The 24,313-nt window shown below is 33.5% G+C and overlaps 1 protein-coding gene across 2 annotated transcripts in view; it reads left to right on the top strand.

Annotated features, from left to right (window-relative positions):
* Nucleotides 1-2,686: 2,686 nt before the first annotated feature.
* Nucleotides 2,687-24,313, top strand: part of LOC129746593 (uncharacterized) — a 134,256-nt gene continuing 112,629 nt past the window's right edge. Inside the window, exon 1 of one of the 2 annotated variants that reach the window (XM_055740331.1) lies at nt 2,687-2,966. The gene's annotated coding sequence lies outside the window, so the exon portion shown is untranslated. The remainder of the gene's footprint in view (nt 2,967-24,313) is intronic. The other variant, XM_055740330.1, reaches the window with a different exon arrangement.

Consider the following 24,313-nt stretch of genomic DNA (forward strand, 5'->3'; position numbering starts at 1 on the left):
GCTCGGGATTCTAGCTGTTCAACATATGCCCTTTTCACCTCTGGATTCTCCAACCGGCGGACGTCGTATCGACACCCGACTTTCTCCTCGCGCCGTTGGACACGCGCAACTCTCAGTCGTATCTCGCCAAGGACGAGGTGATGGTCAGATGCAATGTCTGCGTTTCGCTTGTTGCGGACATCAAGAAGGCTCCTTCTCCATTTTCGGCTGATACAGATGTGGTCAATTTGATTTTCTGTTCGGCCATCTCGGGATACCCAAGTGACCTTATGTGCTGGTCGATGGGTCGATGGTCTCAATCGCACCATTTACCAAAATGGATTCTGATCCATACCCCTACCCTACTAAACTGCCAATACAAATATAATAATATGCGATACCTAGCGGAAAGCACTTATTGTAGTATGCCAACTTTGTATACTGCACGTTTGTTGCAATCAAAGCAACCCGTTTGTTCTACTCGACCAGAAAGCTGTCAGAGGGTGAAAAAAGTCGCGTCATAAAATAAGACCAGCTCATCGGTTCGGCTGTTCCGGCATTTTCAGCGCTCTAGATTTGAAGAAAATGTGTTGTTTTCGGTGTTGTTTGTCAAGTTTCGTGTACCTGGTAAGTATTTCCCATAAAATTAATCATGTAAATCATGAAAACAAACAAAAAATAAAGATTTCCTTCCTCCTACTCTGTTTTCAGCGAAAAACCGATGGGTCGGGCACAGCACTGCACGGAGGTCCAGCGAGCGATCATCCGGAATCTGTACAAGGCTGTCAAAAGCCAACGCAAGATTGCCGACTACTTAGGAAGGTCGAAAACTTTCGTTTTCAACGCGCTTCACAGCACCGGCAAACGGGATCTGATCGGACGATTCGGCAATCAAGCGGGCCTCGCAAAAGGACCCTTTCAAAGCGTCCAAGCAGATCAGAGACGAGCTGAAATTATCTGTGAGTTCCCGGACGGTTCAGTGACGGTTGGCGGAGAAGGGACTAGGAGGAAAAAGGCCCCGGAAGGTGCCGATGCTGACGCCGAAGCACTTGAAGGCGCGGCTGAAGTATGCGAAGAACCACTTCGATTGGGTCGGTCCGGAAAAGGAGAAACTATGGAGAAATGTGCTGTGGACGGATGAGACCAAAGTGAACGCCCAATCGCCCACTCGGCTGTGCGTATATGCCCCAGTATACAAATAAAATTTCAAACATGGAGGAGGTAGCATCATGGTGTGGGGGTGCTTTTCTTGGTACGGGGTGGGTCCCTTGTACTGGATCGACCGGATTATGGACCAGCATCTCTATGCCCAGATACTTCGGGAAGTAATGCTGCCACACGGTGAGTGGGAGATGCCCCTAAAGTGGCAGTTCCAGCAGAACAACGACCCCAAACATACCGCTAAAACGGTTAAAAAGTGGTTCCAGGATAATAAGGTAGACGTTATGGAGTGGCCAGCACAGTCCCCTGATCTCAATCCCATAGAGAACCTATGGGAAATAGTTAAACGTAAGGTGTACACCGAAAAATCAATAAAACAAGCAGCAGCTGTGGGAGTGAATCCAGGCGGTGTGGTACGCTATCCCCGTGAGAACGTGCCAAAAGCTGGTGGAGTCGATGCCGAACTGGGTGCGAGAAGTGATGCGTAATAAGGGTTATACCACCAAGTACTAACCCTTCAAATCGATCACGGTATGAATTTCCTTTTTTAATTTTTTTTTACCATGAATTCTAAAGCGGTCCTATTTTATGTCGCGTTATTTTAGTAAGTAAGTATGCTTAAAACGCATTTTTAAATAAAGGACAATTGTTTTAACTACGGATGATTTTAATTTCTTCGAAGAATGGAATTCACAATTTGTAAATGGTTTGATGCACTTAAATGGAAATTTTTTTCTCAAACTTTTTTCACTTTCTGTTTTGGATTGAGCTATTCTATTGTCCGACACTGTAGATTCGCAGACGTATAGGCAATTTCTATAGTTGGTGATATTGACTTGCATTTGTTTCAAAATTTTACAATACAAGGCTTTCCAATCTATAGAAGCAAAAGGTTGTTAATTGAACCTAATAAGTATCCTACTTACATTCTTTCATGTTTCCCCCCGTTGACTAAAAGGACGTGCCCGGCGCCGTTATTGATCCTTTTCAAAAGGAGAGCATGAGTTTTGTGTATTGTGAATGTACTGCTAATCCCAAACAGCATTCTTTTGGCCCTTGCACAAAATTGATGGTCTCCCTCGATCACTCACGGAGTAGGTAGCAACCATTGGCCAGGTAATACTTGATATGCTTAGTCACGACAGCGATCATGGAATTCCATATGCGTATGTTGAGCAAAGCCTGATAAAATATGTTATGTGAAATATTTGTTTTATTGTTGGTGTATAATCATGTCTACACATCATTTCGAGTTCAATGATTTAAGATGGATATGAGTAGTAAACTAATTATTAGAAAATTAGAAAATTAAGTTTTTAGATATTTATAAAATTCTTTTAATTTGTCGAACAGTGTGGCGTGCATGAATCAAATAAATCCTACTGGTGGAGAAAGAAAAAGTTCATAACTCTCCCTAAAACAGTGCGCCACACGAGAGATCCAAATGAACCCACAGCTTCGTTGGATCGGCTTGGGGTTTGGGAACTGTGGCGTGGCTGATTCTCCACCAACTCCGCGCGATCCGAAACCGCGAGCCACGAAAGATTTTTACGTTCAGTCTGGGTGAGGCTTTCGATCGAGACGGGCGCGAACGACGGACGTTGTCGAGTTTCAGTGGTGGTTTCGGACCGAAAAAAATCGAGTCGCGAGTCGTGTTTGGGCAAAACAAAAAAAAAACAAAAGGTTCCGGGTGGGGGTTCGTCGCCGCCGTTTTGCGAGTGAGTTGGTTTGCTTGTTGGTCGATTGCTCGGCTGCTGTTGTGGGTGTAAAACTCGCGCGCTTTCATGAAGCAGAAGAAAAAAAACACGTTGTTGGTCCGCTGACTTGTACGTGGTTTGAACTGTGCCGGGGTTTTGGACATTTTATAGGAATTTTATTCTGATTATTTTTTTCTTTCTCTCTCTTCGTCTTTCAATATTGGTGTGTCTGAGTCTGTGGCTTAATGTAGTGGATCCAATGTGATTATTGTGTGTTGTGGATTTTGTTCATCGGAGGTGTGTTTTCGAAAAAAAAAATTTTCGATCGATAGTTGTTTGGAGATACTATTGTGGACGATTTTTTTTCGGTGTGATTTTGTTTGTGTGTATCGCTCGTTTCTAATTTTCATATATCGACACTCGAGTGGAAGAAATCATTGAATTCGATTTGACATAGCTGAATTGCTGAATTGGTACCAAAAAGGAGAAATTATTGGCTCTTTGGAATGCAGTGACCCAGTTGTTTGGAAGCTGATGAAGACCATTTATCAAAATTATCATCGATAAATTAAAGGTAGGTAACAGGCATTTTTTGTGTTTATTATCCGTTTTTTTTATCGGTTATTTGTTATCATAATCATTTGTATTATAATGAAGAAATGTACCAACTTTGTTTTAGTTAGGCGAAGGAACAGCATTTTTGGTGACAATATTTAAATTAATATTTCTGGAAGATTTTGGCGTTGTTAATTGGAATCATTTGTCAGATTTTGTCTATTAACTTTTGTTTCGGTGATATGGTTTGTGCTATGCAATCAAAGAAGAACAGTTCTAAAGCACATATGTACATGCAGTTCATAATTTACAAACGGTCGTAAAACTTTACTAATTTTAACCCTTTCTTAAAGCTGTCAAAAAGGTATCAGAATAGATAAAAACAAATTCTGACGAAAATTGCAAAATAAATGAAACGAGGAATGGAAAACTTAGGCATATTAGGGAGATTAGAGTTTTATTAAATAATTTGCCAACGTCTTTTATCAGCAGATTTCTAATACTTTTTTGACAATTTTTTTTATTTTGACATTATTTTTCATCGTCCTAGCCTTGAAATCAGATTTTCCAGAAGGGAAGCTTTTAATTCTGGTTTTATAGTTGGAACAGAAGTAGAGATTTTTCTGTCACGTGTCCAATCATTACTCCTTAAACGCGTTCAAGCCTGTTGATTGGTTGCATGAAATCTATACCTTGAAGCCCCATTTGACCTGTCCGTTCTTGAGTTAATAAAACTTATACCTGTATAGTACATTTTTTACCTTAATCCGCTCTTGAGTGTCAATACGACACTCATGGTAGTTTGGCGGCTTGTATCTTTATTCAGGCGCAACCAAAAAGAAAAAAAAAACAGCTTCTGAATCCCCAATCTGGGACAAGAAGACTGAATTAAAAAAGGAAAAAAAAATTTTAAACGTCAAAGTGAGTCATTTTCATTAAAATCGTTTTGAAAGCTGAAAAGCACTTGTTTTGCATTAAACAATTATTTAATTAGGCTTCGTTTTGTTCTGGCACTTTCTGGCAGGTTCAAGCGTGTTAATTTGCTCAAATTTCGATGAAGTTTTTGAAGCTGATAAATAATAACTGTTTGATTATTGGTTGGTTGGTTGTGAAAGTTGAAATTTGAACGATGACAAATCTTTTCGTAAATTGCTGACTTTCTGCCGAACAGTAAAAAAAAGATACAAAAACGATCCAGCGAATTCCAGTTTTCCTCCCCTAGCCCTCAATAAATTCATGAAATCTTTAATTTTACATCATTACTTTTTTTATGAACGCACCCTGAAAGCCCAGACAAAAACTACCCAATCAGACCTTGAGTGTCAATGTGACACTCCTCGCTAAAAATCGCAATATCTTTCTTGTTTTTCAACCGATTTGTACAAATTTAAACATAGTAGGTATTAGAAACCTCGTAACGTTACTCAAACATGTGTCTCAGACAATATTCAGCAACAACTCTTTAGTTTTTCGATATTCAAAGTCTGAGAAGAAAAATCCAAAAACATGGTTCAAAAAATAGAATGTACATCAGTAGCGAAATACTTAAGAAAATTTCACTGAATGTTCAAGAAATCTGAAGTCAGAAATTACACGTTGGACACAAGAATATATTTCTGATGAATATAAAATTATAGCGGAAATATTGCGTTTGAATACTCAAGATCCGGTAGCAAAGTTGAACTTTTAAATTTGTCAAAGATTCTGTGTAACAGATTTGTAAAATCTAAAACTGCGAAAATGTGCCATATTACGTAAACTTGCCAATCCTCTATTAAAAATTTATATGGAGTGAATGAATTGCTCAAAACATTTAGATTTGGAGGCTTAAATAAAAAAAAAAAATCACAATGCAATTCGTTTTTTTTTTGTTTGATTTGCCGAATAAAGTGAATAAGTTCGAGCAAAATGTGGGCTTTTTAAATGAAATTCGTGCGACCGGGCCGGGCCGGACTGATTCCAAATTTTGTATTAAATATCCGGCAAACCCGGATAAAACCGAGTAATCTGATAACCTTATACTAGTAATATTAACGTTCATTTTAAAATGTAGCCTTATATAATGAATGTACATTTAACAAAAATGAAAAACAAAATTGGAAAATTGGTAGATATTCAAACTGATTATTGAATTGCTAATAAGAACTTGAGCAAACATGTGTTGCTTTTGTACAAATTTGGAAAAAGTCCTTTTGAAACCAAGTCAAATAATACTAGGAAATCATTGAGTTTTTCCATCTTCATTGGAAACTACAACTGTTTAAATTCGAGTTTTGTCCAAGCAAATGTTCTACAAGAAGAAATTGATAAAACATGCTGCACACGTTTGAATAATAGGAGGAAATCTATACTTTATTTTTTGTAAAAAAATAATATTTAATCAAGATAACTTAGTAATCTTATTCCATCTTTCATTTTAGTTATTTTAGTAGTAAAACCTCATGCATACAAATGAAACTAATTGCCCATGAAAGCTGAAAGATTGCCCCTTTTAATGTATATATTTTTGGTATGTTTGCAACTTTCAGAGATATTGAACAATAAAAACATGCAATTTGCAAAAGAAGTCACCCAAAACCATTTCACTTAAAAATAGTGACTTGAAACCTTCAATGAAGTTGTATAGTTTTACAATTATCACAACTCTCTCTTACTAAGTTGGGTTTGGAACTCGCTTTGAAAAAAGTTAAACGAATTTTTCGTTTTTTGAGATTAGTATTTGAAAAAATGTCTTTGAAACATGTTGATAAAATGATGAATACAAAAAAAAAATAACCCACTTATAGGTGAATTGATCAGGAAAAAATTGACGATAAAATATGTGCATTTTAAAATGATAAAACATTGTAGAACATACCATAAAGCTATTTTAAATGTAAGCCTTCAAAAGCCCATGATCACGTTTTACAAGTTTTAAACCACTGTGCAGAGGTGGGGTAGGAGTTCGTTTCGATAGCAGTTACGCATTTTCACTACTGCTCTCAAATGCGTCAATCGTTTATCTATGTAATTTTTCAGACGAGAGGTAAAAGTCTAAGGAATTGAATGCTTTTCTTGTTTTTTTTTGGAAAAACAACTGAATTTTTTTTTTCTAAAAATAGGTTAGCACTAAGATCGTGCTTTTACCCCACCTTACCCGACCATAATAATTATAAATTTTGTTTAAATGCATTTTCTTTCTTCTAACTTCCTGAAACTATTTTCCTTTAGCATGTTTTCCGGATTTTTCTTCGGAACTGAACGGAAAATGAATGATTATGGTAGAATATTGTTGAATTTCGCATTTGAATATAATTATAATTTATTTAAAATAATACTGAAATAGTAAGTTCAAATTGCTTGAAAAATAGAAAAGTGCTATTTTATGCACAAAATTTCAAATTGACATCATGGGCTGCTAATAATATGTCTTGCTGTCGGAGCTTCCAAAGAGCGTCCAAAAAATATTCGTGCAGAAGGATATCATAAATTCATTGGGGGTCTAAGAAAATCTTTCTTGGAAACTCCTGGCCTAGTTTAATACGGGTTTGCCTGAATATTCAATACAAGATTTAAGAAAAGTCCGGTCCGATCCGGTATCATTGAAAAATCGAACAGAAAAAAAAACAAATTGTGTTATTTGTGCGTCCAAAATGAAATTTGGGGTAAGTTAGAAAAAAAATCAGGAAAGGTTTTACGGAAGTCTGAAATACGATTTATAATCAGTTTATAAGTTTTGAGGTAAAAACTTTTTTTTTCTTGATTTTTGATGAGTAATTTGGGATGAGCGTGCTCACGATCCTGACTTACAAATCCTCATTTGTTAAAAAGAGAAACCAATAGTCTTTACTCGAATTTCATTCCGGCATTCTTATGGAAATCTGTGTAGGAGTAAAGAGCTAGATTTATTCTTTTTAGCAGGCTCAAGCCCAATTTCAGAGTTTTGACCAACTTTGAAAGAATATTGAGCGGATTTTTGGTCGACAATTTTGAAATCAAAGTCCTATTTTTGAGGGGATTTAAGATAAAATATCCCGGATTTGTCCGATCCGGATACGAGCTGGAAAATTTCTGGCGACCTCAACTTAAAAAGGCATGAATTGGAAACACACAGAGAATTTTAATATTTTTTACTCAAATTGGTCAACAACATGGACAAGGTTGCCGAAATCACAAAAAAATCTTTAATTTCACAGAATTTTGAGCAAAATTTTACACCAAAATCTGTGTCACAGAACACAGAATTTTGTAAATATACCCAAATTTAACTGATTTTTTAAGGTTTTGTACGTTTTCTCAAAATTTTAAAAATAATATCAACATGAATTTTAGATTTCTTACTTTGTTTTGGGAAATCATGCCTATCAATCAGGTATATGAACAGGACATTAGGGTTTGTCGATAGCAACTTTGTTCGAATTTCAAACGCATCCCGAGCAGCCTCTGATGCCAAAATCGATAGCAAATTGATACTAAAATGAGGTGTTAACAGCAAAATGAGAGCATCATTTGCTTTTGGATTATACTCGATAGCAAAATGAGGCATAATTAAGGTCTCGAAAAATATTGGTTTGATTGCTAACTGAGACCAAAATAAGGTATAAACAGCAAACTGAAAGCAAAATTTAGTGTACAATTTAGTTGATAGCAAAACTAGACATCATTAAGGTATCAATAAATTTTATTTAAAAAAAAAGAAAATTATGAATTGAGTTTTCGGATGTAAAAAAAATGGACATCATTGCAATAAATTAACATACAAATTTGAAATGACTCGTTTCGTCTTAAACAAATAAAAAATCATACTCTTGAAACATAAGCTTAATCAAGTTAAAAGAAAATATGGCTTAAACGAAGAAGAAACTATGCTTAAATTTTTATTTGCAATCCTTAATCTGTTTAAAATCAGTGTTAAAAACCATTTTTGTTCAATTTAGAAACCAAAGTAAATTTATAATCCACTTAGAAATTTTATTAGACTTGATCATACTCTGAAAGTTTAGTATCCCGGAATAAAAGAAAAAAATAATAAAAACTTATACATACTGAAAAACACAGATGATAGGAAGAAAATAATTTTATGTTCACTGTTTTACTACCCTGGTTCGTTTAATTAATCAAGCAAATATATCTAAATAAAAAAAATCAATTTCACTTAAATTGCTTAAATAAGAATCTAGATTAAGTTTTAAAAAAACTTGTACAATTCAGTATGTGGTAGATTGTGTGAGTATAAAACGTATGAAACAGTCACGGATTAATTTTCTCTTTGATTGGTTTTTTTTTATTTTACATTTAAAAAAATCATACTAAAATTGTTTGGTTAAAAAAAATCTAAAATGTTTTCAATCGCATACTTTAAATAAAATTAGTTTATCATACAATCGTTTTAAAACTTACTCTATAAATAAAATATAATCAAGTAAATTTTTTATCTAATTTGAGTTCGAGTGGTGAACCGTATGTTATTTGTTATTGTGAGAATTTTTTCAGCGTGAATGTTTCCGTGTACGCAAGAAAAAGGAATTACGCGAGTGATAATCGAATCGAAGTAGATTTTCGTTAATAAATATCACCTACTTGTCGTTGACGTCATTTCGGGAAGATGGGACTAGAAATAATCGAGGAGCGGCTGGGGCACAGCTCGACCTGGAAACGGAATAGCTGGGAAACAACATCAAAAGTAGGTGAGAAAATGAATTCGATCTTCCGCTTTATTTTCCCGTCTTTATTCCTGATTTTTCGTACCCTATGCGACGATAGCATCGTTTTCGGGATGATTATGTTCGGGAGACCATCAACCCTCACTAGTGAGTTAGACCAACGATAAACTGTCCAACGGGTCTAGACAAACCGAGCCAAGCTTTTGGAAAAGCCGAGGGTGAAGTAATTGATCTGCGAGAAGCGCTGGTTCCAAGTTCAGTTGCGGGTTACTTTGAAAATGCCGGAGCTCGGTCATTGAATATATGCTTCCATTCATAGCCATTCTTCGATATGACCGTGATACGATAAGCTACATGTTTCTTGAATCCCCTTAATTAAGAAAAACTTGGTGAAACGGAACGCACCTGCCAAGCGCGAATGACGGTACGATGTTTAAAATCTTTGGTGGAAAAAAACTACAACATTTCGAACGAATTAGTGGACCGTTCTGTGTTGGAGACCGTACGAACTTTCACCCGGATTTGGTTGTAAGTATAGTTCTTTTAATTAAGAATGTTCTTTATATGGGACGAAATTTTTAATGCACGACTTTTAAAGTTAAACCAAACCACATTCGCAAATATGCACAAACCTGCTTCGCTGTGATTTTCCCTCGGGTTGGAAATTATATTATGAATATCTCCTTCAGTTAAACATGTAACTGTTCTACGGTGATTCAACTGTACACTTTGTGCGAGTTCTGGTAGTTGCATATCTAAAGGCGATATTCATAATACAAATTCTAATGCTGGTAATTTTTCACGATACAGACCCGATTGATTTTGGCAACATCTGTGCAAAACCATTGGTGTTTGGCAACATTGCAAAACACTTTTTTGTCACTTTCATTTTTTATTTTTTATTTAAACTCAATCAAAGTTGATGAACATAATATTTAGCGTGAGCTTTCATTAAGCCTAGTCCACACTAGGAGACGGTCTCAGCGTCTCCCATTTTATTCGGGAGACACTAATGCCATCTCAGGTTTACAACAACAACAGACAACAAAGTTCGTCTCATAACAAAAATCGCAGCTCAAGTTGCCTAGTGTGGACTAGACTTTACGTCGTACGACACAAAATGTAAACAAAGAGTTTTTTTTTACGGAAAATACAAAAGCTATACATTAAGAATATTTGTAGCCAGGACAACATATTTGATTGGCTAAATTTTATTAGTTTTAAGCAGTAAAAAGACTTATTCTATGTTTTACTGCTTAAAACTAATATTAGTTAATTTGATGTTTATTATGTTTACATTTATTTTGATTAATTAGGCCGAACTAATTTCAAATCCTTTTTTTGTCAATCGGAGTTGGAGCATCGTGGTTTAATAAAAAATAATGTAATAAACAAATAAATAGGAATAAATTGCACAATAGCTTGTATCATTGCACAAAACCTATAAATCAAGTAATCTTTCGGATATTTGAATTATTTTATCGAAATTTATATAAAATATTTAAAACTTTTTTAAATCCCCCCTTCGGGTTTTTTTTTGGAAATTTCGAATGAGAGGGGGGAGGGGGAAAGGGGTTCAACATTCAATTTTGACAATATAAAAATTACGGGCGTGTTGAAAAAATCGAAAGGAGTCTGTATATGCTACTGTTATACAATGCTTCTTGTAGGCGGGTGTTGGTAGTTGCCTAGTTTTAGGCGATATTCACACTGATCCTATTCGCATACCCGTAATGAAAAACGAGAAAGCGAATAAATGATCGCTTTCTGGCTTAGAATATATTTTTATATTCTGAATTGAACTTTCAAAATTTTTTTTTTATTTATTTGGTTGATTTTAATTTCTTCAAGTCATTCATTCCTCAACTTTCAACATACACGAAACCGTTCGATGGAAATTTTGTGTGGTCAAAATGAATCATTCTCCAACCTTGAAACCTGCAACTCATTGCAGTGTACTAAGTTGAAGAATCCATGTTGCTATGAAAGTTTACTCAAATTATTAACGTCCCACGTCGATTCTCCGGCGCATGAGACCGTGGTAAAAGACCTCTACTGTTGACGATCCGGGGCCAGCGTCTTCACTTGTTCCCAGCTTTTAACATTTTAATGAATAATATGCTTTTGTCGATGAATTTCTAATTTTCTTTCTCAGCGGATCCTGAGCATACTTTTAGGGCAAAATTATAGATTGCTTTGCTATTGCGGCTTGAGAGTAAAATTTGCTCTTATTCTGCTGGACATAAGATTGTACACATACTTGCTACATGCTTAAATTCCAAATTCCAATTCATAAATTAAAATAAAGAATAGTATACATTAAGGCGTTTTTTTTTGTTGTGTATCTATCACTGAGTCCAGTTAGTTGATCTATTTTTTTTAACTGATAGTTGATCTCGAAAGAAGAAATAAATTTAGATTTCGATTGACCTTAGAAAATATTTTTGAGAAAAAAAGCTATTGGGCAAAACAACAACAAATTTTGCTATCACGCCTTGAAATCAATTTCGCTTATATTTTGCTTGTTTTCAGGTGGTACAAAGCAGAGCAACAACTTGCATTCATGATTGGCAAAATGATACCAATTTTTACTTGTTTTGAGGCCCAATCGATTCCTCATATTTCGGATGTTTTGAGAGCATATTGATGCCAAATTTTGCTGTAAAGGAAATTCTATTGATGCCTTGAATAAGCATCATTTTGCTTTCCAAGCTCTCGAAAAATGAGGTGTAGTTATGGTCTCAGTTTTAGCAAAATTTGGTATCACTTTGCTAACCAAGTATGAAAATTTATGCTCTCATTTTTGCTGTGTACCACCTTATGTCAAGCAAAATGAGAGCAAACTTGGCTCTCAGGGCGTGATAGCAAAATTTGCTATAATTTTGCCATAAAAGTCTGGTCGGGATGTATTCAATATGGTTTCTTTTTCGGTCAAACCCAAAGACAGATTGTTTGCAGATACCCAGAATGAGATTTAGGTACCCGGGGTTTGATTCAAAATTTTGTATAGAAAAACGCGAAATTTTTGTTGGAGAATGTCACTTTTTATGGGTTTTCTTGAATATTTAGTTCTCACGCGAAACAAATAACTTTCCAATATTTTTAACTCACTGGAAAATTTTCTGGCTAAAATGGGGGAGTAGCAAAAAAAATAGTTATAACGAACCGAACAGATTTTGTTTACTTGAAAAGAAACTAGACACACTGACAGATTTACCTTTCAATTTTCAAAAATATTTTGTTTAAACAAGAAAGTTTTCGAATTAAGAGTCTTGAAATGTTATAATAAAACGATCTAAATTAAATTCTCTATCATTTACAAAACAAAAATAGAGTCACCAGATGGTTTCGCAAAAATTCAATTATAATAAGGTGGAGCTTACAACGAAAAGTTCAGATTACATTTTAAATTAAGTTTGGGCATTTGCAATCCTGCCAATTGTTGGGCTCGAAAAAATCATGCTATTTTTCAAAAGAATAAACTTTATCTAAGGCCATCATCTTAACCAGACGCCCGATTCCTTGGCTATCTCATTACATTTTAAATTCATCTTTGTCGTATTTTATAGGACTTCCTAAACTAGGTGAAAAAAATCGTTATTTGAATAAAGATTCATTCAAAAAGTACCTACCATCAATTACAAAAACAAAAATTAATAATTATTTTCAGTAAAAATAACTTTTCATAAACTTTCTACCTATAACCAGAGCAACTGCCGTCATGACTCACTCGTAAAATACAATAAAAACTGATGAGTTCACTCTCGTAACGAAATTGATACTTTGGCCGGTATCTGATGCCACAAATTTGACCCCAACAAGTCGGCAGCGCCATAAAGTGGGCCCAAAAAATTTCTCCAAAGTCCCCGCGCCCGTTACATATAATTTCTCGAGGTGCGACTTAATTTACAGGCAGACATTCGGGGTGGTGATTTATGAAGTATGCCTTACTTCATTCACCATCGCGTGCCGGAACGTGTGAGAGATGAAAACCAATGCGATAATCTCTAGGCCTCTGACTAGTTTGAAGTTTGAGAGTTTGAGCGTTAATCGTAGGGGTCCATAAGGAAATTTGGAAGTTTATAGTTTAAGGGAGCCAACCGCGAGATTATAGGTATAATCTTTCAACATTTGAATGAAATTATAATCTTTTGGGCAGGATGTTGTGCAACTGTTTTGTTAAGTCTGATTGTTTTCAACAGCTTCGTCATAAGACATTTATCAAACATGAGTGTTTTTTTTTATTTTAAAATATGTTGTTAATAAATAAGAATGTTATTTGTTTTTAAAACATAAAACCTCAAAAAAAATAAAAACATCACTGCTTCAACAAAAAATCGGATAAATCTTCGATTCATTGTTCAAGCTCAATATTCGAAAGTCAACAATCCGAGTGGATTCCAATTTTGAAGGTGCGGAAGAAAAGGCTATACGATTGAATGGTACCTTCCCCAAAGTTGAAATAAGAGAAAAAAAAACAAAAAAACGGTGCCTCTCGTTAGCTTGAAGAAGACTTGGCGCGGGTATACCCGTTAAAATTATAAAAAAAATTAGTCAGTGAATTATAAATGCGCAACTCGAATGTATGTCGCTGATGTCAGAAGGAATAATAAGTCGGCGCAGTGATATACGCACAAAGAATACTAATTCAGCAGGAAGCTGATCAACTCGGGGAAAAGTTCAATGAAAAAGTATGAGTACAGAAAAAGCAAGTGGTGAGCTGTCCCCCTGATGAATTGGAATTCATAAATAACACCAAAAAGTTTATTTATAATTCATACTTCGATTGAATTGAAAATCCTTTCAAACCCTCCCATAGGTTAAAAATGGGCAAAATTGAACAACTCTCCTTTGAGCTTATTCCATATGCATTTCAAAAGAACTCCACCCCCCAAAGTAGGTCTAAAGAATTATTGATAGATTGATTTTATTGTTCAAAAAATGTGATCGAATGTGGAACAGGATTCGTGTTGCAGTTGTGCCGAAGAATGAAAAATAACGTCAAACATTACGCGTCGTACCATCCTAATACCTCGCATGGTTTATTAAACTTTTTTTGATCCAAGAGATTGCACTCTGGGCGGACATTGGATTGAAAATAAGCGCGTGACACACAATATGGCGAACCACAACCAACCAACCAACCCCTTTTTTCGTTTCGATAATTCCATAATTGGGGTGCTGTAAACAGTTACTTTCGGTAGACGTTGTTTGTTTTGCGAGTGGTATTTTTATTTTTTGTATGATTTTTCTATTCCATTTTAAGTTTGGGTGGTTGTTATTTATACAAAAACAGTTTGTTTTTTTCATTGACAATCCAAAAAAAAAATGGTATAATTTTTTCTACATAACTTGTCACCACAATAAGTAACATCTCTGGATGTCATTGTTTCAAGAATGAAAAATGATTTAATGCAATGGACATATCCCACCCTATTTACACAAAACTATGTGAAAATTTGAAAACCTATAAAAATGTAACAACAGGCATTTAAAAAAAGTTTGTGATTTCAGTATTTCTATAAAAGTATAAAAGTACATATAACGAAGAGTGAGAAGACCTGATGGGTGAGGTGACTTGGTTCCTCAGCCATATTTCATCACAGGCATATCTTACAAAGAATCTAGAAAAAATAGTCAAATAGAGCAAAAGAACTTTGCTGTTATCTACATTGTTAAAAGTAACCAATGTTTATTTTGAGATGTTTTTACTTTAACTAAATATAGGTAACAAAAAGATAATTTTCGATCGATTCCAAAATAAAGAATTTCAATCCAATATGTCAATTGTCAAATATGAGAATTTAGAGGAATGGACTTCATTACGCCTTATTTTCAGAGCAATGGGTTTCAAAAATATTACGTTAGGGTTCATTGAATTCCGAGAATTAAAAAGGGCATATTTTTATTGTAAATGGCTCATGAAAATTGCTCAACATGGTATTATTATTTTTTCAATCATTAATACCGCAAAATGGGGTGAATCAAGACAATTTTCGTGATATTTCTGTCAAATGCTGCTCTTTTAGCACCAGATGTTTTTTGATGATTTATTTTGTGACATGAATCAAACTTAATCAGGGAGAACAAAATAAGTAGAAAACGTTTTTTGATATCAGTTTCCACAAAAATAGGCTTAAAACAATAGCCAATCACAAACTTAATTTCTACGCAGAATGTTTCAAAATCTAACAATCCCTACAAATGAAAACTTTGTGACAAGCAGTTGTCCAAATCTACAGAACAGAGAAGCTTAAAAACATGAGAAAACTGCAAATGGACCTATTTTTCGAAAAATTCAGGAGTTTATTAGAAAAAAAATGCGACACTTTGTTTTTTGAACTTTGGAATGCATGGATGGCAATTGATGAAATTTTCAACAAAGTTTTCTGATAATGTGATGTTTACATATGCAAATTTATGCGACGTTCTATTTTGTGGTTTTGAGACAGCGTCCAATGAAAACATTTTTCGACATACATTTTTGGGCAACACGTGCGCCCTCTATAATGCACCACCATTTTTTCAAATCAAGACTTTTTTTGGATTATGTTTGCTGTTTCCTGAAGCTTGACTTTCAAAATAACTTATAATTTCGAATCTGGTCGAAGTTATAACAAATTTATCCAATAGTCCTCCGTCAGCATGAAAACAACATATTTGACTTTTTATCACTCCGCCATCGTTTTTGCGTAATGGCACGATTCCAGATCCAACTTAAACAGAGTATAAACTTTGTGGGACTTATTGAAGAGCTTTGCAGAAAAAACGGTCGCGTTTGGAGGCATTCTTCTTTGTATTTTTAGCCATTCATCGTGTCTATCGTGATGAAAAACTGAGTAATTTGCAGTTTTTTCAGATCGTTAGCCTTCCGAAGCGCAAGACATTAAATTTTAAATTTTTCCTCCTTGGTTATCTCCGGGAAATACAGGCAAGATTTGACAACGAAAAGTTTCTGGTTGGAAACCTGCCAGGTGACCGCTAAAGAGTTCGTTTGTCTGTCCATTACAATTTTTTTTTTGAAATATCTACCCACAAGCAGTTCAAATATTTTACGCACGATTTAATCACCGTATTTTGTTTATTTTACCGGTGGGCAGCTTTTCTACCTTGTTGAAATGAAGTCAGGCCTATTTATAGGTCAGCTAGAAAAATCAGTCAGAAAAATTTCAATTTTTTATTACTTCCCCTATTTTCGGATTGAGCTTGAAAAAACCTCTCACATTCCTCGCATTTCATGAAATCAATAATCTTCACTTTGATTAGAATTATAGCTCACTGTTGGGTCCTCTAGGACTTCTTTAACGATTTACCATGTGAACTTTGGTCGAATAGTCGATTTACAGTTGTTTTTGGGTCTCCTACTGGGGCTTTTCTGGATTTTTCTCGATCCTGCCCAACAAAAATTGTCAATGAACTTCAGTTTTGGACGCTATATCAAAAACCACTTGACAGAAATCCATCCATACATTCAAAAGTTTTTCACGAAACAAAGTGTTGCATTTTTTTCCAAATACACTGCTTATCAATTTGGTACTCTAAAAAATTCTTGATCCATGTGTTTTCGATTTTAAAAACTGATAGACAGTAAGGTACAAGTCCTACCACCATTTTGGATTGATTTTTTGAGACAAAAATATCCTAAGTTAGGAAAGATGAAACATAAGCCCGTCTATAGTGCGGGGTTGAAAACAACGATAACAATTCGAAAAATATGTACAATATTCACTTTTCATATTAGTTGAAATATCTTAGTTATATGTGGAACAGTTTCAACAAAAATTATATAAAAATATAGCTTTGCGTCTGTATTGATTTGTTTAAAATTAAGGAAAATAAAAATGGTTCAAGAGATTTTATAACTGTAGGAACAAAAGTTTGTAGTGATTAAAAAAAAATTAAAAAGTATGACAAAGAAAAATAAATGAATTTGGTTGCACTTGCACTACCATATATAACATAAGATTCTCTTATGACTTCATAAGAACGCCATAAGAAAAATCATTGAAATTTATTAGAATCGCTTATGACGCGGATGGATTCTGCAGATGAACACCTACTTCAATTAGAGGTTGTTGCTTTTTACAAGAGGATCTTCTAAAAACATGATATGTCACGTTTGGTGAGAATGATTCAAAATTATTGATGTTAAAAACATTCATTTTATTGTTCGGATAATTGGTTTGGAATAACATACATTATAGTCATTATCAGCAGAAATACTCGGTTCCAAAGAAGTTGTTCGTCCGCATCCAACTATTTGACGTTAGGTTTTTTTCACCGTCTATGTAAACCGGAAAGTAAACAAAAACAAATTTGAGTTTACAAATATGTTAAAAGTTCATAAAAAGAATAAACTTAAATTAAAACCTAAAATTTAGAAGAAAAAAATTAATAATCCCGCAACTTTGTTTGGCGATTAAAAACGATGGATGGAATTAAATGTGTTCATAATTTTGTTCAAAATGTCGTTTATTCTATTTATCATAAGAATTTTGTATGAAAATTGAAAGGATTTCATAAGACTCTTACGAAAAATAATTCTACACTCTTAAAGGATCTTCATAAGACGTATCTTATGAAAATTATAATGAGAATTTCCCGGAGTGTAGACTTCCTGCGAAAGCTGAAAGCTTTATTCATCTAGGACAGTGGTCGGCAACCTTTTGAGTAGAAGGAGCCAAAAACAACAAATTTTCAAAATATCGTTTCCCAAATCAATAATTTGAAAAACAATCTTAAAGTCATAGAAAATCTGTTTTTTTTTATTACGTAAGTACTTTTAATGATATGAATAATTAAAATAAGTAGAATAAGATAAGTTGAAGGATGTTTGTCATGTGTAAGAAACAATTTATCACCCTGTTGAAAGTGATAAGGTCTGACATTTTCTTTATCCTAATGAAGCAAATAAATATTTCAAAATATGGTTTTAAATAAGATTTAATCTATGTATTCGATAAATTTGGTCATCTAAAATCATGCTTCAGAAACCTTATCTATGTCATTTTAATATTTTTAAGAATTTATAGCAGAATAGACATTTTCGGGCATTTTTGGCAACTGATCGAAAAATAAAACTATTTCCAAAACTTAATGCGAAGATTAAGTAAATAAAATGCTGATCAGTATAATCAAATTGTTTTACTGGCATGATAAATCAGGATTAAAACATTTTCCTAAACAAAGATTTCACATTAAAGTTTGAAAAGTTGGATTGGTAAATAATGATCCTTAAAATAAAATTTTATTTATTCTGAGACATAAAATAAATATTGAAACTTTGTTCAAAATTTTGGCCTGTTATTAAAATTTTCATTTTTACAGTGTCTTTTTTGGAAAATTTTGCTTATGAAGCAAAATAATCATAAGTAAAATTGACCAGATTAGCTCAATCATGATGTGTTGTTCCTATAAATGTTTTCATTTTAACATTTTTGTTGGTCTTCCATTGAATATTTTTGATCAATAGGCCAAAATTAAATGTAAATATAGCAGGTACTTTAATTTGAAAAACCATATGAAACAGTTCATAAATTCGTGATTCATTGTTTCAAATTCGTTTCGAGAACTCAGTTATAAGATTCGTTTTTCAATGTTTCTTATATCTGGATTCGGTTTCCTAAGTTCACAGCTATTTTTTGTGACGTATGACCAATTAAAATAAAACTTTAAGGGTGGATATAGATACTTACTGTAAACGACCATAATTCTGCGCAGCTTAATTACCGGTCTCGATATTTAAATTTAAAAAAACTATCAAACTTGTAAATTCTGTATTCTTAATTCTAAGTATGAGTGACTTGAAGGTTTGCATTTTTTAAGAGCAAAATCAATATATCTTTAACATTTAATATATGTTTTTAAAATGGGTAGGTTTATTTCACTCTTAGCCAATATTATTATTTTCTTAAATTCAAACAAGACGACAGAAAAGGATTGAAGCCGTTTTTTTTTTATTTTTCTTGCTGTTAATCGTTCAGGCTTAAAATAGTTTTAAAATAATTGCTTCGTTCTAAAAGATTTTTAAAATATTTCTCAAGCTTTTTCAATGAGCGTATCGTTGGTTGTGGTTGCTCAAGACTTAGAAACTTGATAAGAATATCGTTTATTGACAAAACAGCATTTATCTAAAAATCACTGTTATCCAAAATAGCAATAAATTTTTATTTTCACATTTTTCATAATTTCTGAACTGTAAATTATAAATCAGTATATACGAAAAAAAAAGTTCATTCTCTTTTGTCTCCAGCTCAGCTTTCATGTTCCAATGAAAATAAAAACTAAACACATTGGCGTTTTTTAAGATAATTTGATATTAGCTATTGTTGTACACAGTTAACGAAAATTACCGAGTTCGGTAATTTTTTTTACCGAAATCCTAACATGTGTAAATCGGTAAACTGTTCGGTTATTTTTTCGGTAAAAAATAAACGAACATCGGTAAATAAAGAATCGATTTACCGATGTTCGTTTATTTTTTACCGAAAAAATTATCGAACATTTTACCGATTTACACATGTTAGGATTTCGGTAAAAAATTACCGAACTCGGTAATTTTCGTTTACTGTGTAGAAGAATAATGTTAGCCATGAAAAGGTTGATGAAAAATGGATTGATTCATATTTATCTTGGTTCGAAATCAACGACGAACAAAAAAAATCAGCTCCAATCAAATCTAGAGTTTTGGTATTCGGGCCATTTGATTTTTTTTCTGGACCTTTGAAAATCGTAAGTCATAAAGCCGTGGTATAAAATATCGATTTTCGTCACCAAACTCAAATATCAATATAGCACGATTTGGAAATATATGTTTCCGTCAAATAAATCATATGAGTACAGTGAGCTTAAGAGCCGCAGTTTTACATCCAAAGAGCTGCAGGTTGCCGACCAATGATCTAGGATCATCTTAAAAAGGAATTTTCTGCGCTTCTACATGATTTTCAACAATCTTGGGGCTTTTTAAACACTTTTCCCGATTGTCCCCATGATCAGTGGGTTAAAGAATGTTTTGGTAAAATTTGTCATTTTTCGAAGCATTCATTATCTTCCTATTATTGCGGTAATCTTGTTGAAATAAATAATAAAATATGGAAAATAGCGTTAAACGAAAACACGAGTGTGAATCGGGATAAAAAAGGGAAAAAAGTTTCTGTTTCAAATTTCATACAACCTTCCCGATCGAGAGAGCAAATCATAATAATAACTCAAACATCTCATCGAGATATTTATTTTTTTTATAATTTAGTCCTCATTATTCTTGATTCGGAAGTAGGCCTTGGTTAGGCTGGCAGCGAAAAAATTTTCCTCCTGCCAAAATTTGTGTTTCTATTTAATTTAATGTTTTGTTATACAATTTGAAAAATACAATGATTCTGTTAAGTTCAGTGCACATAAGGAGCAGCCTTCCATCCATCAGTTTTGAATCCGGATGTTTTAAAATCTTATGAGGAAGCCGAAGAGAAAGCTCTTCCGATGGATACCACCAGGGCTTCCGACATTTAGCAGACGTACGAGGATTTGCGGAAAAACTATTTTATCTGGAGCTTAGTATTTTTTTATCTTAAAACTTTGATATTTATCGGTTGGTGGGATAGTCCATACGTTTCCGCGTTACGTTTCGGGCACATGATTTTCTTTCTAAGATGCTGCTGGAAAAATGTGCTACCTAAATATTTTCTCGTAAGAAGATTAGTGAAGAGAGGTTTTCATGAACACGAACAGAGAATGGACTTGTTATTTCACTAGGCGGTTGGTAGAAAATATTAAGAAATTTTTAATTCTAAGTGGTTAACAGAGCAACTTTTTATATTTTTTTAACACATTTGAAATGATTTGGACTGTTTATTCTAGAGATCAAAAGAGTTGATTGATAGTCAAATGAGGAAAAAGTTTGCATTTCAATTTCAGTAAATTTATTTTTTTATAATGAAACAGCAAGTTGAATTTTTATCGATTTTTTTTTATTTTAGCACTGGAAAAATATATTCCAACCATTTCCTATAGCATCAGTTTTAATACTTTTTCCTAGTCAATATTTACATTCAGGTATAAATTTACCATTTAAAAGAGTAACCAAGGAAAGTTGATTTTTTAATTTTTGATATACTGAAAAGCTTTAGTTGTCCAGGAAGTCTTAAATCAGTAGTAAAAAGACAGCGAACTTCCATGCTTTTTGAAAAATTGTTTTTTTTTTCATCTTAGTTTTTATTTTTGAACAATGTAGCTTACAGTTGAAAAAAAAGAATGAACAAAAATAGCAAAAAATACATTTGCAACACAGATATTTCATAAAAAATGTTGGAAATAAGACAACAAAATAGTTTTAATAAAAATTAAAAAGTTTAAACCTTGCAAATAGAAAATGGTTTTAAAATTTTAGTTTCCACCAACTTATTGCTTTGATCATGTTCGCGTGATAACCATCAAGTTTAAAATTCAATGAAATGTTGAAATGTTTTTTTGTTTTGATCAAAGTTAAAAATACAAAAAAAAACTTAAAAATTTGGAGCTCAGATCAAAAACTTAGATGATGGCTTTCAGAAAGACACTCATAACTAACTTACAGTTTGATGATTGAAAATAAATTCTAAATGAGTTTACGAGTCTTAACATGAATTTTTCTTTTAAGATTGTTTTCGTTTCAATTTTATTAATAGTATCGTTTGTTTCAACTATTTTTGGTTCGATCCAGGAAAAGAAGTGAATACCATTTTTAAAATCTTCCTTCCAAAAAGCGTTCCTAAATAGATTGTCTTTAAGACTAACATTTTTGAGCGCTTAGTTTTAATTTTTTTTCTAGATGGAAGTGTGTTTGCGAAATTGATGGTTTAGTTCGTACCTCTCAATACTTTAACAACGTAATAACATTACTTATGATTAAAAGTTAGCTTTGAAAATAATATAAGAATGTATGTTTTTATGTTGGATCCTTGTACTTATTGAAATGAATTAAATGACAATTACGAAATTGTTTCGATCCATGCTACACAATATGGTTGAAAATCCTTGAAATATTTGAAATCAGTGTATCAACTCTTTATGGATTTGAAAAAAAAAATTAGACTCTCAAATATGAGGCAAAGGAAAAAGAAAAGAATGCAAGAGTTTTCAAAATGGCAATAATCATAGAAAACCAACTTGGAAAAATTTGTGTCTAATTATGACAATATAATTCGTTTTCATTATAAGTTGCTTTCCGTCTTCAACAATTAAAGTCTTTTTAAAAACTCTTTGCTTCAACAGGGATCAGTGTTAGGGAAAAGAGCTAGTTTATCAAGAAAGAAATTTGGATGGTTATGATTTGCCTTCAATATTCTACTCGATCCATTTTCATTGGATTTTTATCAAAAGCCTCATAGAAATAGGAGTTTCCTTAGGAAATGTTTAGGAGCATAGAAGGTGTAGGAAAATCATGCTCGCACCATTTACCAAAATGGATTCTTATCTCTACCTTTCACCAACTAACACAACCCCTTCCTTGGGTACTTGAATATGGATTCGCAGACGTATAGACGGTTTCCATAGTTTGTGATACTAACTAAAAAACACGAAGTTCTTTTAGAATTAATTTGAAAAAAAAAATTGTAAATGAAGCATTTCGAGTTCACTGATTTAAGGAGGATATGAGTAGTCAACCAAGCTAAGCTAAGCTAAGCTATAATTTTGTCCTCATTATTCTCTTTTTGAAGCTTCTCCAATCTAAATTATATCTTATTTTGATTGACAGACTTGAATAAGATTGAGCTCATTTTAGCATAGCTTGATTGACTACTCATATCCACCCTAACCCTAATCTGCTCTTGGGTTTCAATATGACACAATTGCAAGTTTCACGGCTAGTAATTTTATTAGGGTGCATCAAAATATAAAAATTTCTTCTGGGACGCTCAATGAACTCTTGAAATCTCTAATTTTGCATAATTACTTTTTTTATCGACACACCCTGAAAGCCCAGACAAAAAAACTCCCTAATTAGAACTTGAGTGTCAGTTTGAAACTCCGCGCTCATATATCCGAAATCCAGTGCAAAGTTGAATTTAAGTGTTAGAAAATCTGAGATACTGCAAATTGACAAAACGTTCATAAAACAGCTACCTTTGAAAATTCGTCAAAAAACCTGTGTTTCGTATTTTGAAAATCTAAAGTAGGTAGCGAAAACGTATCAAATTTTGTCAACGTTTCAATATTTTTTTTCAAAATTTATCTGGTGTGGCTTAAACAATTTTGACGGTTCATTGAAAAGTATGGTTTAACCTCCTTTTTGCATTTTAGTGGAGATGATCTTAAAAATTTCGAAAAAATATATCCTTGTTCGACGTATAGCTTCTAACTTCAGCTTTCTTGGTCACAAAGCGATTTGTTTTAGCATCCCGTAGCTCACTTCCATCTGTACCGTTGAGCCGTCAACACGTACGCCGGAGCATCGTATCGTTGCTGTGTACCTGCAGGAACATTTTTACATTATTTATTTTTTCCTTACCTGTTTTTCCATCAGCACTTTTCAGTGCTAAAATTATTTTCATTTTCTTTTATTCATATTTTCTCTTTTCTTTCCAGCATGGGGAAGTCATCGGCCGGCTCAAGAGCTGGTAGAAAGCGAATTGCCGAAACTAATTCAGGTCTATCGCCCAAAAAAGTTGAAATTTCCAATTCATTCGATGTCCTTCATAACATCGGTGATGAGGAAATATTCATATTTAATTCTGATAAGAGTACTAAGAAACCTTCTTCTTCTTATACTCTTAAAAACGAAAAGGTTCCACCAATTACGGTCACGATTCCTGACTTCAATGCCTTTCGAAAAGAAATCGTCACTTCCGTCAAGGATGTGAAGATTTCTTTTCAGATCGGTCGAAGGGGAACTGCTCGTATTTTGGCGGAATCTTTTAATGATTTTCAAAAATTTTTGAATTATTTGAATAATAAAAAACATCAATTTTTTACTTACGACACAAGAAGTGATCGTCCTTTTAAAGTTGTACTTCGTGGTCTCACCGGCGATCAGACACCGGATGAGATCACAACTGAATTAAATTCTTTGTTAGGTTTTTCTCCGATTCAAGTAATTCAAATGAGGAAAAGAACCAACACGAATAATATCAGTAGTGTTGGTTTTGCTCCTGAGCTTTATTTGATCCATTTTAAAAAAGATCAAGTTAATAATTTGCAAATTCTTGAAAAGGCTCGTCTTATGTTTCATTGTCGAGTCAAATTCGAACCTTTTCGAAAATCTTCAACCAATTTCCTTCAAAATATTACGCAATGTCGTCGTTGTCA

The sequence above is a fragment of the Uranotaenia lowii genome, chromosome 2, assembly GCF_029784155.1.
Source record: "Uranotaenia lowii strain MFRU-FL chromosome 2, ASM2978415v1, whole genome shotgun sequence".
NCBI lineage: Eukaryota > Metazoa > Arthropoda > Insecta > Diptera > Culicidae > Uranotaenia > Uranotaenia lowii.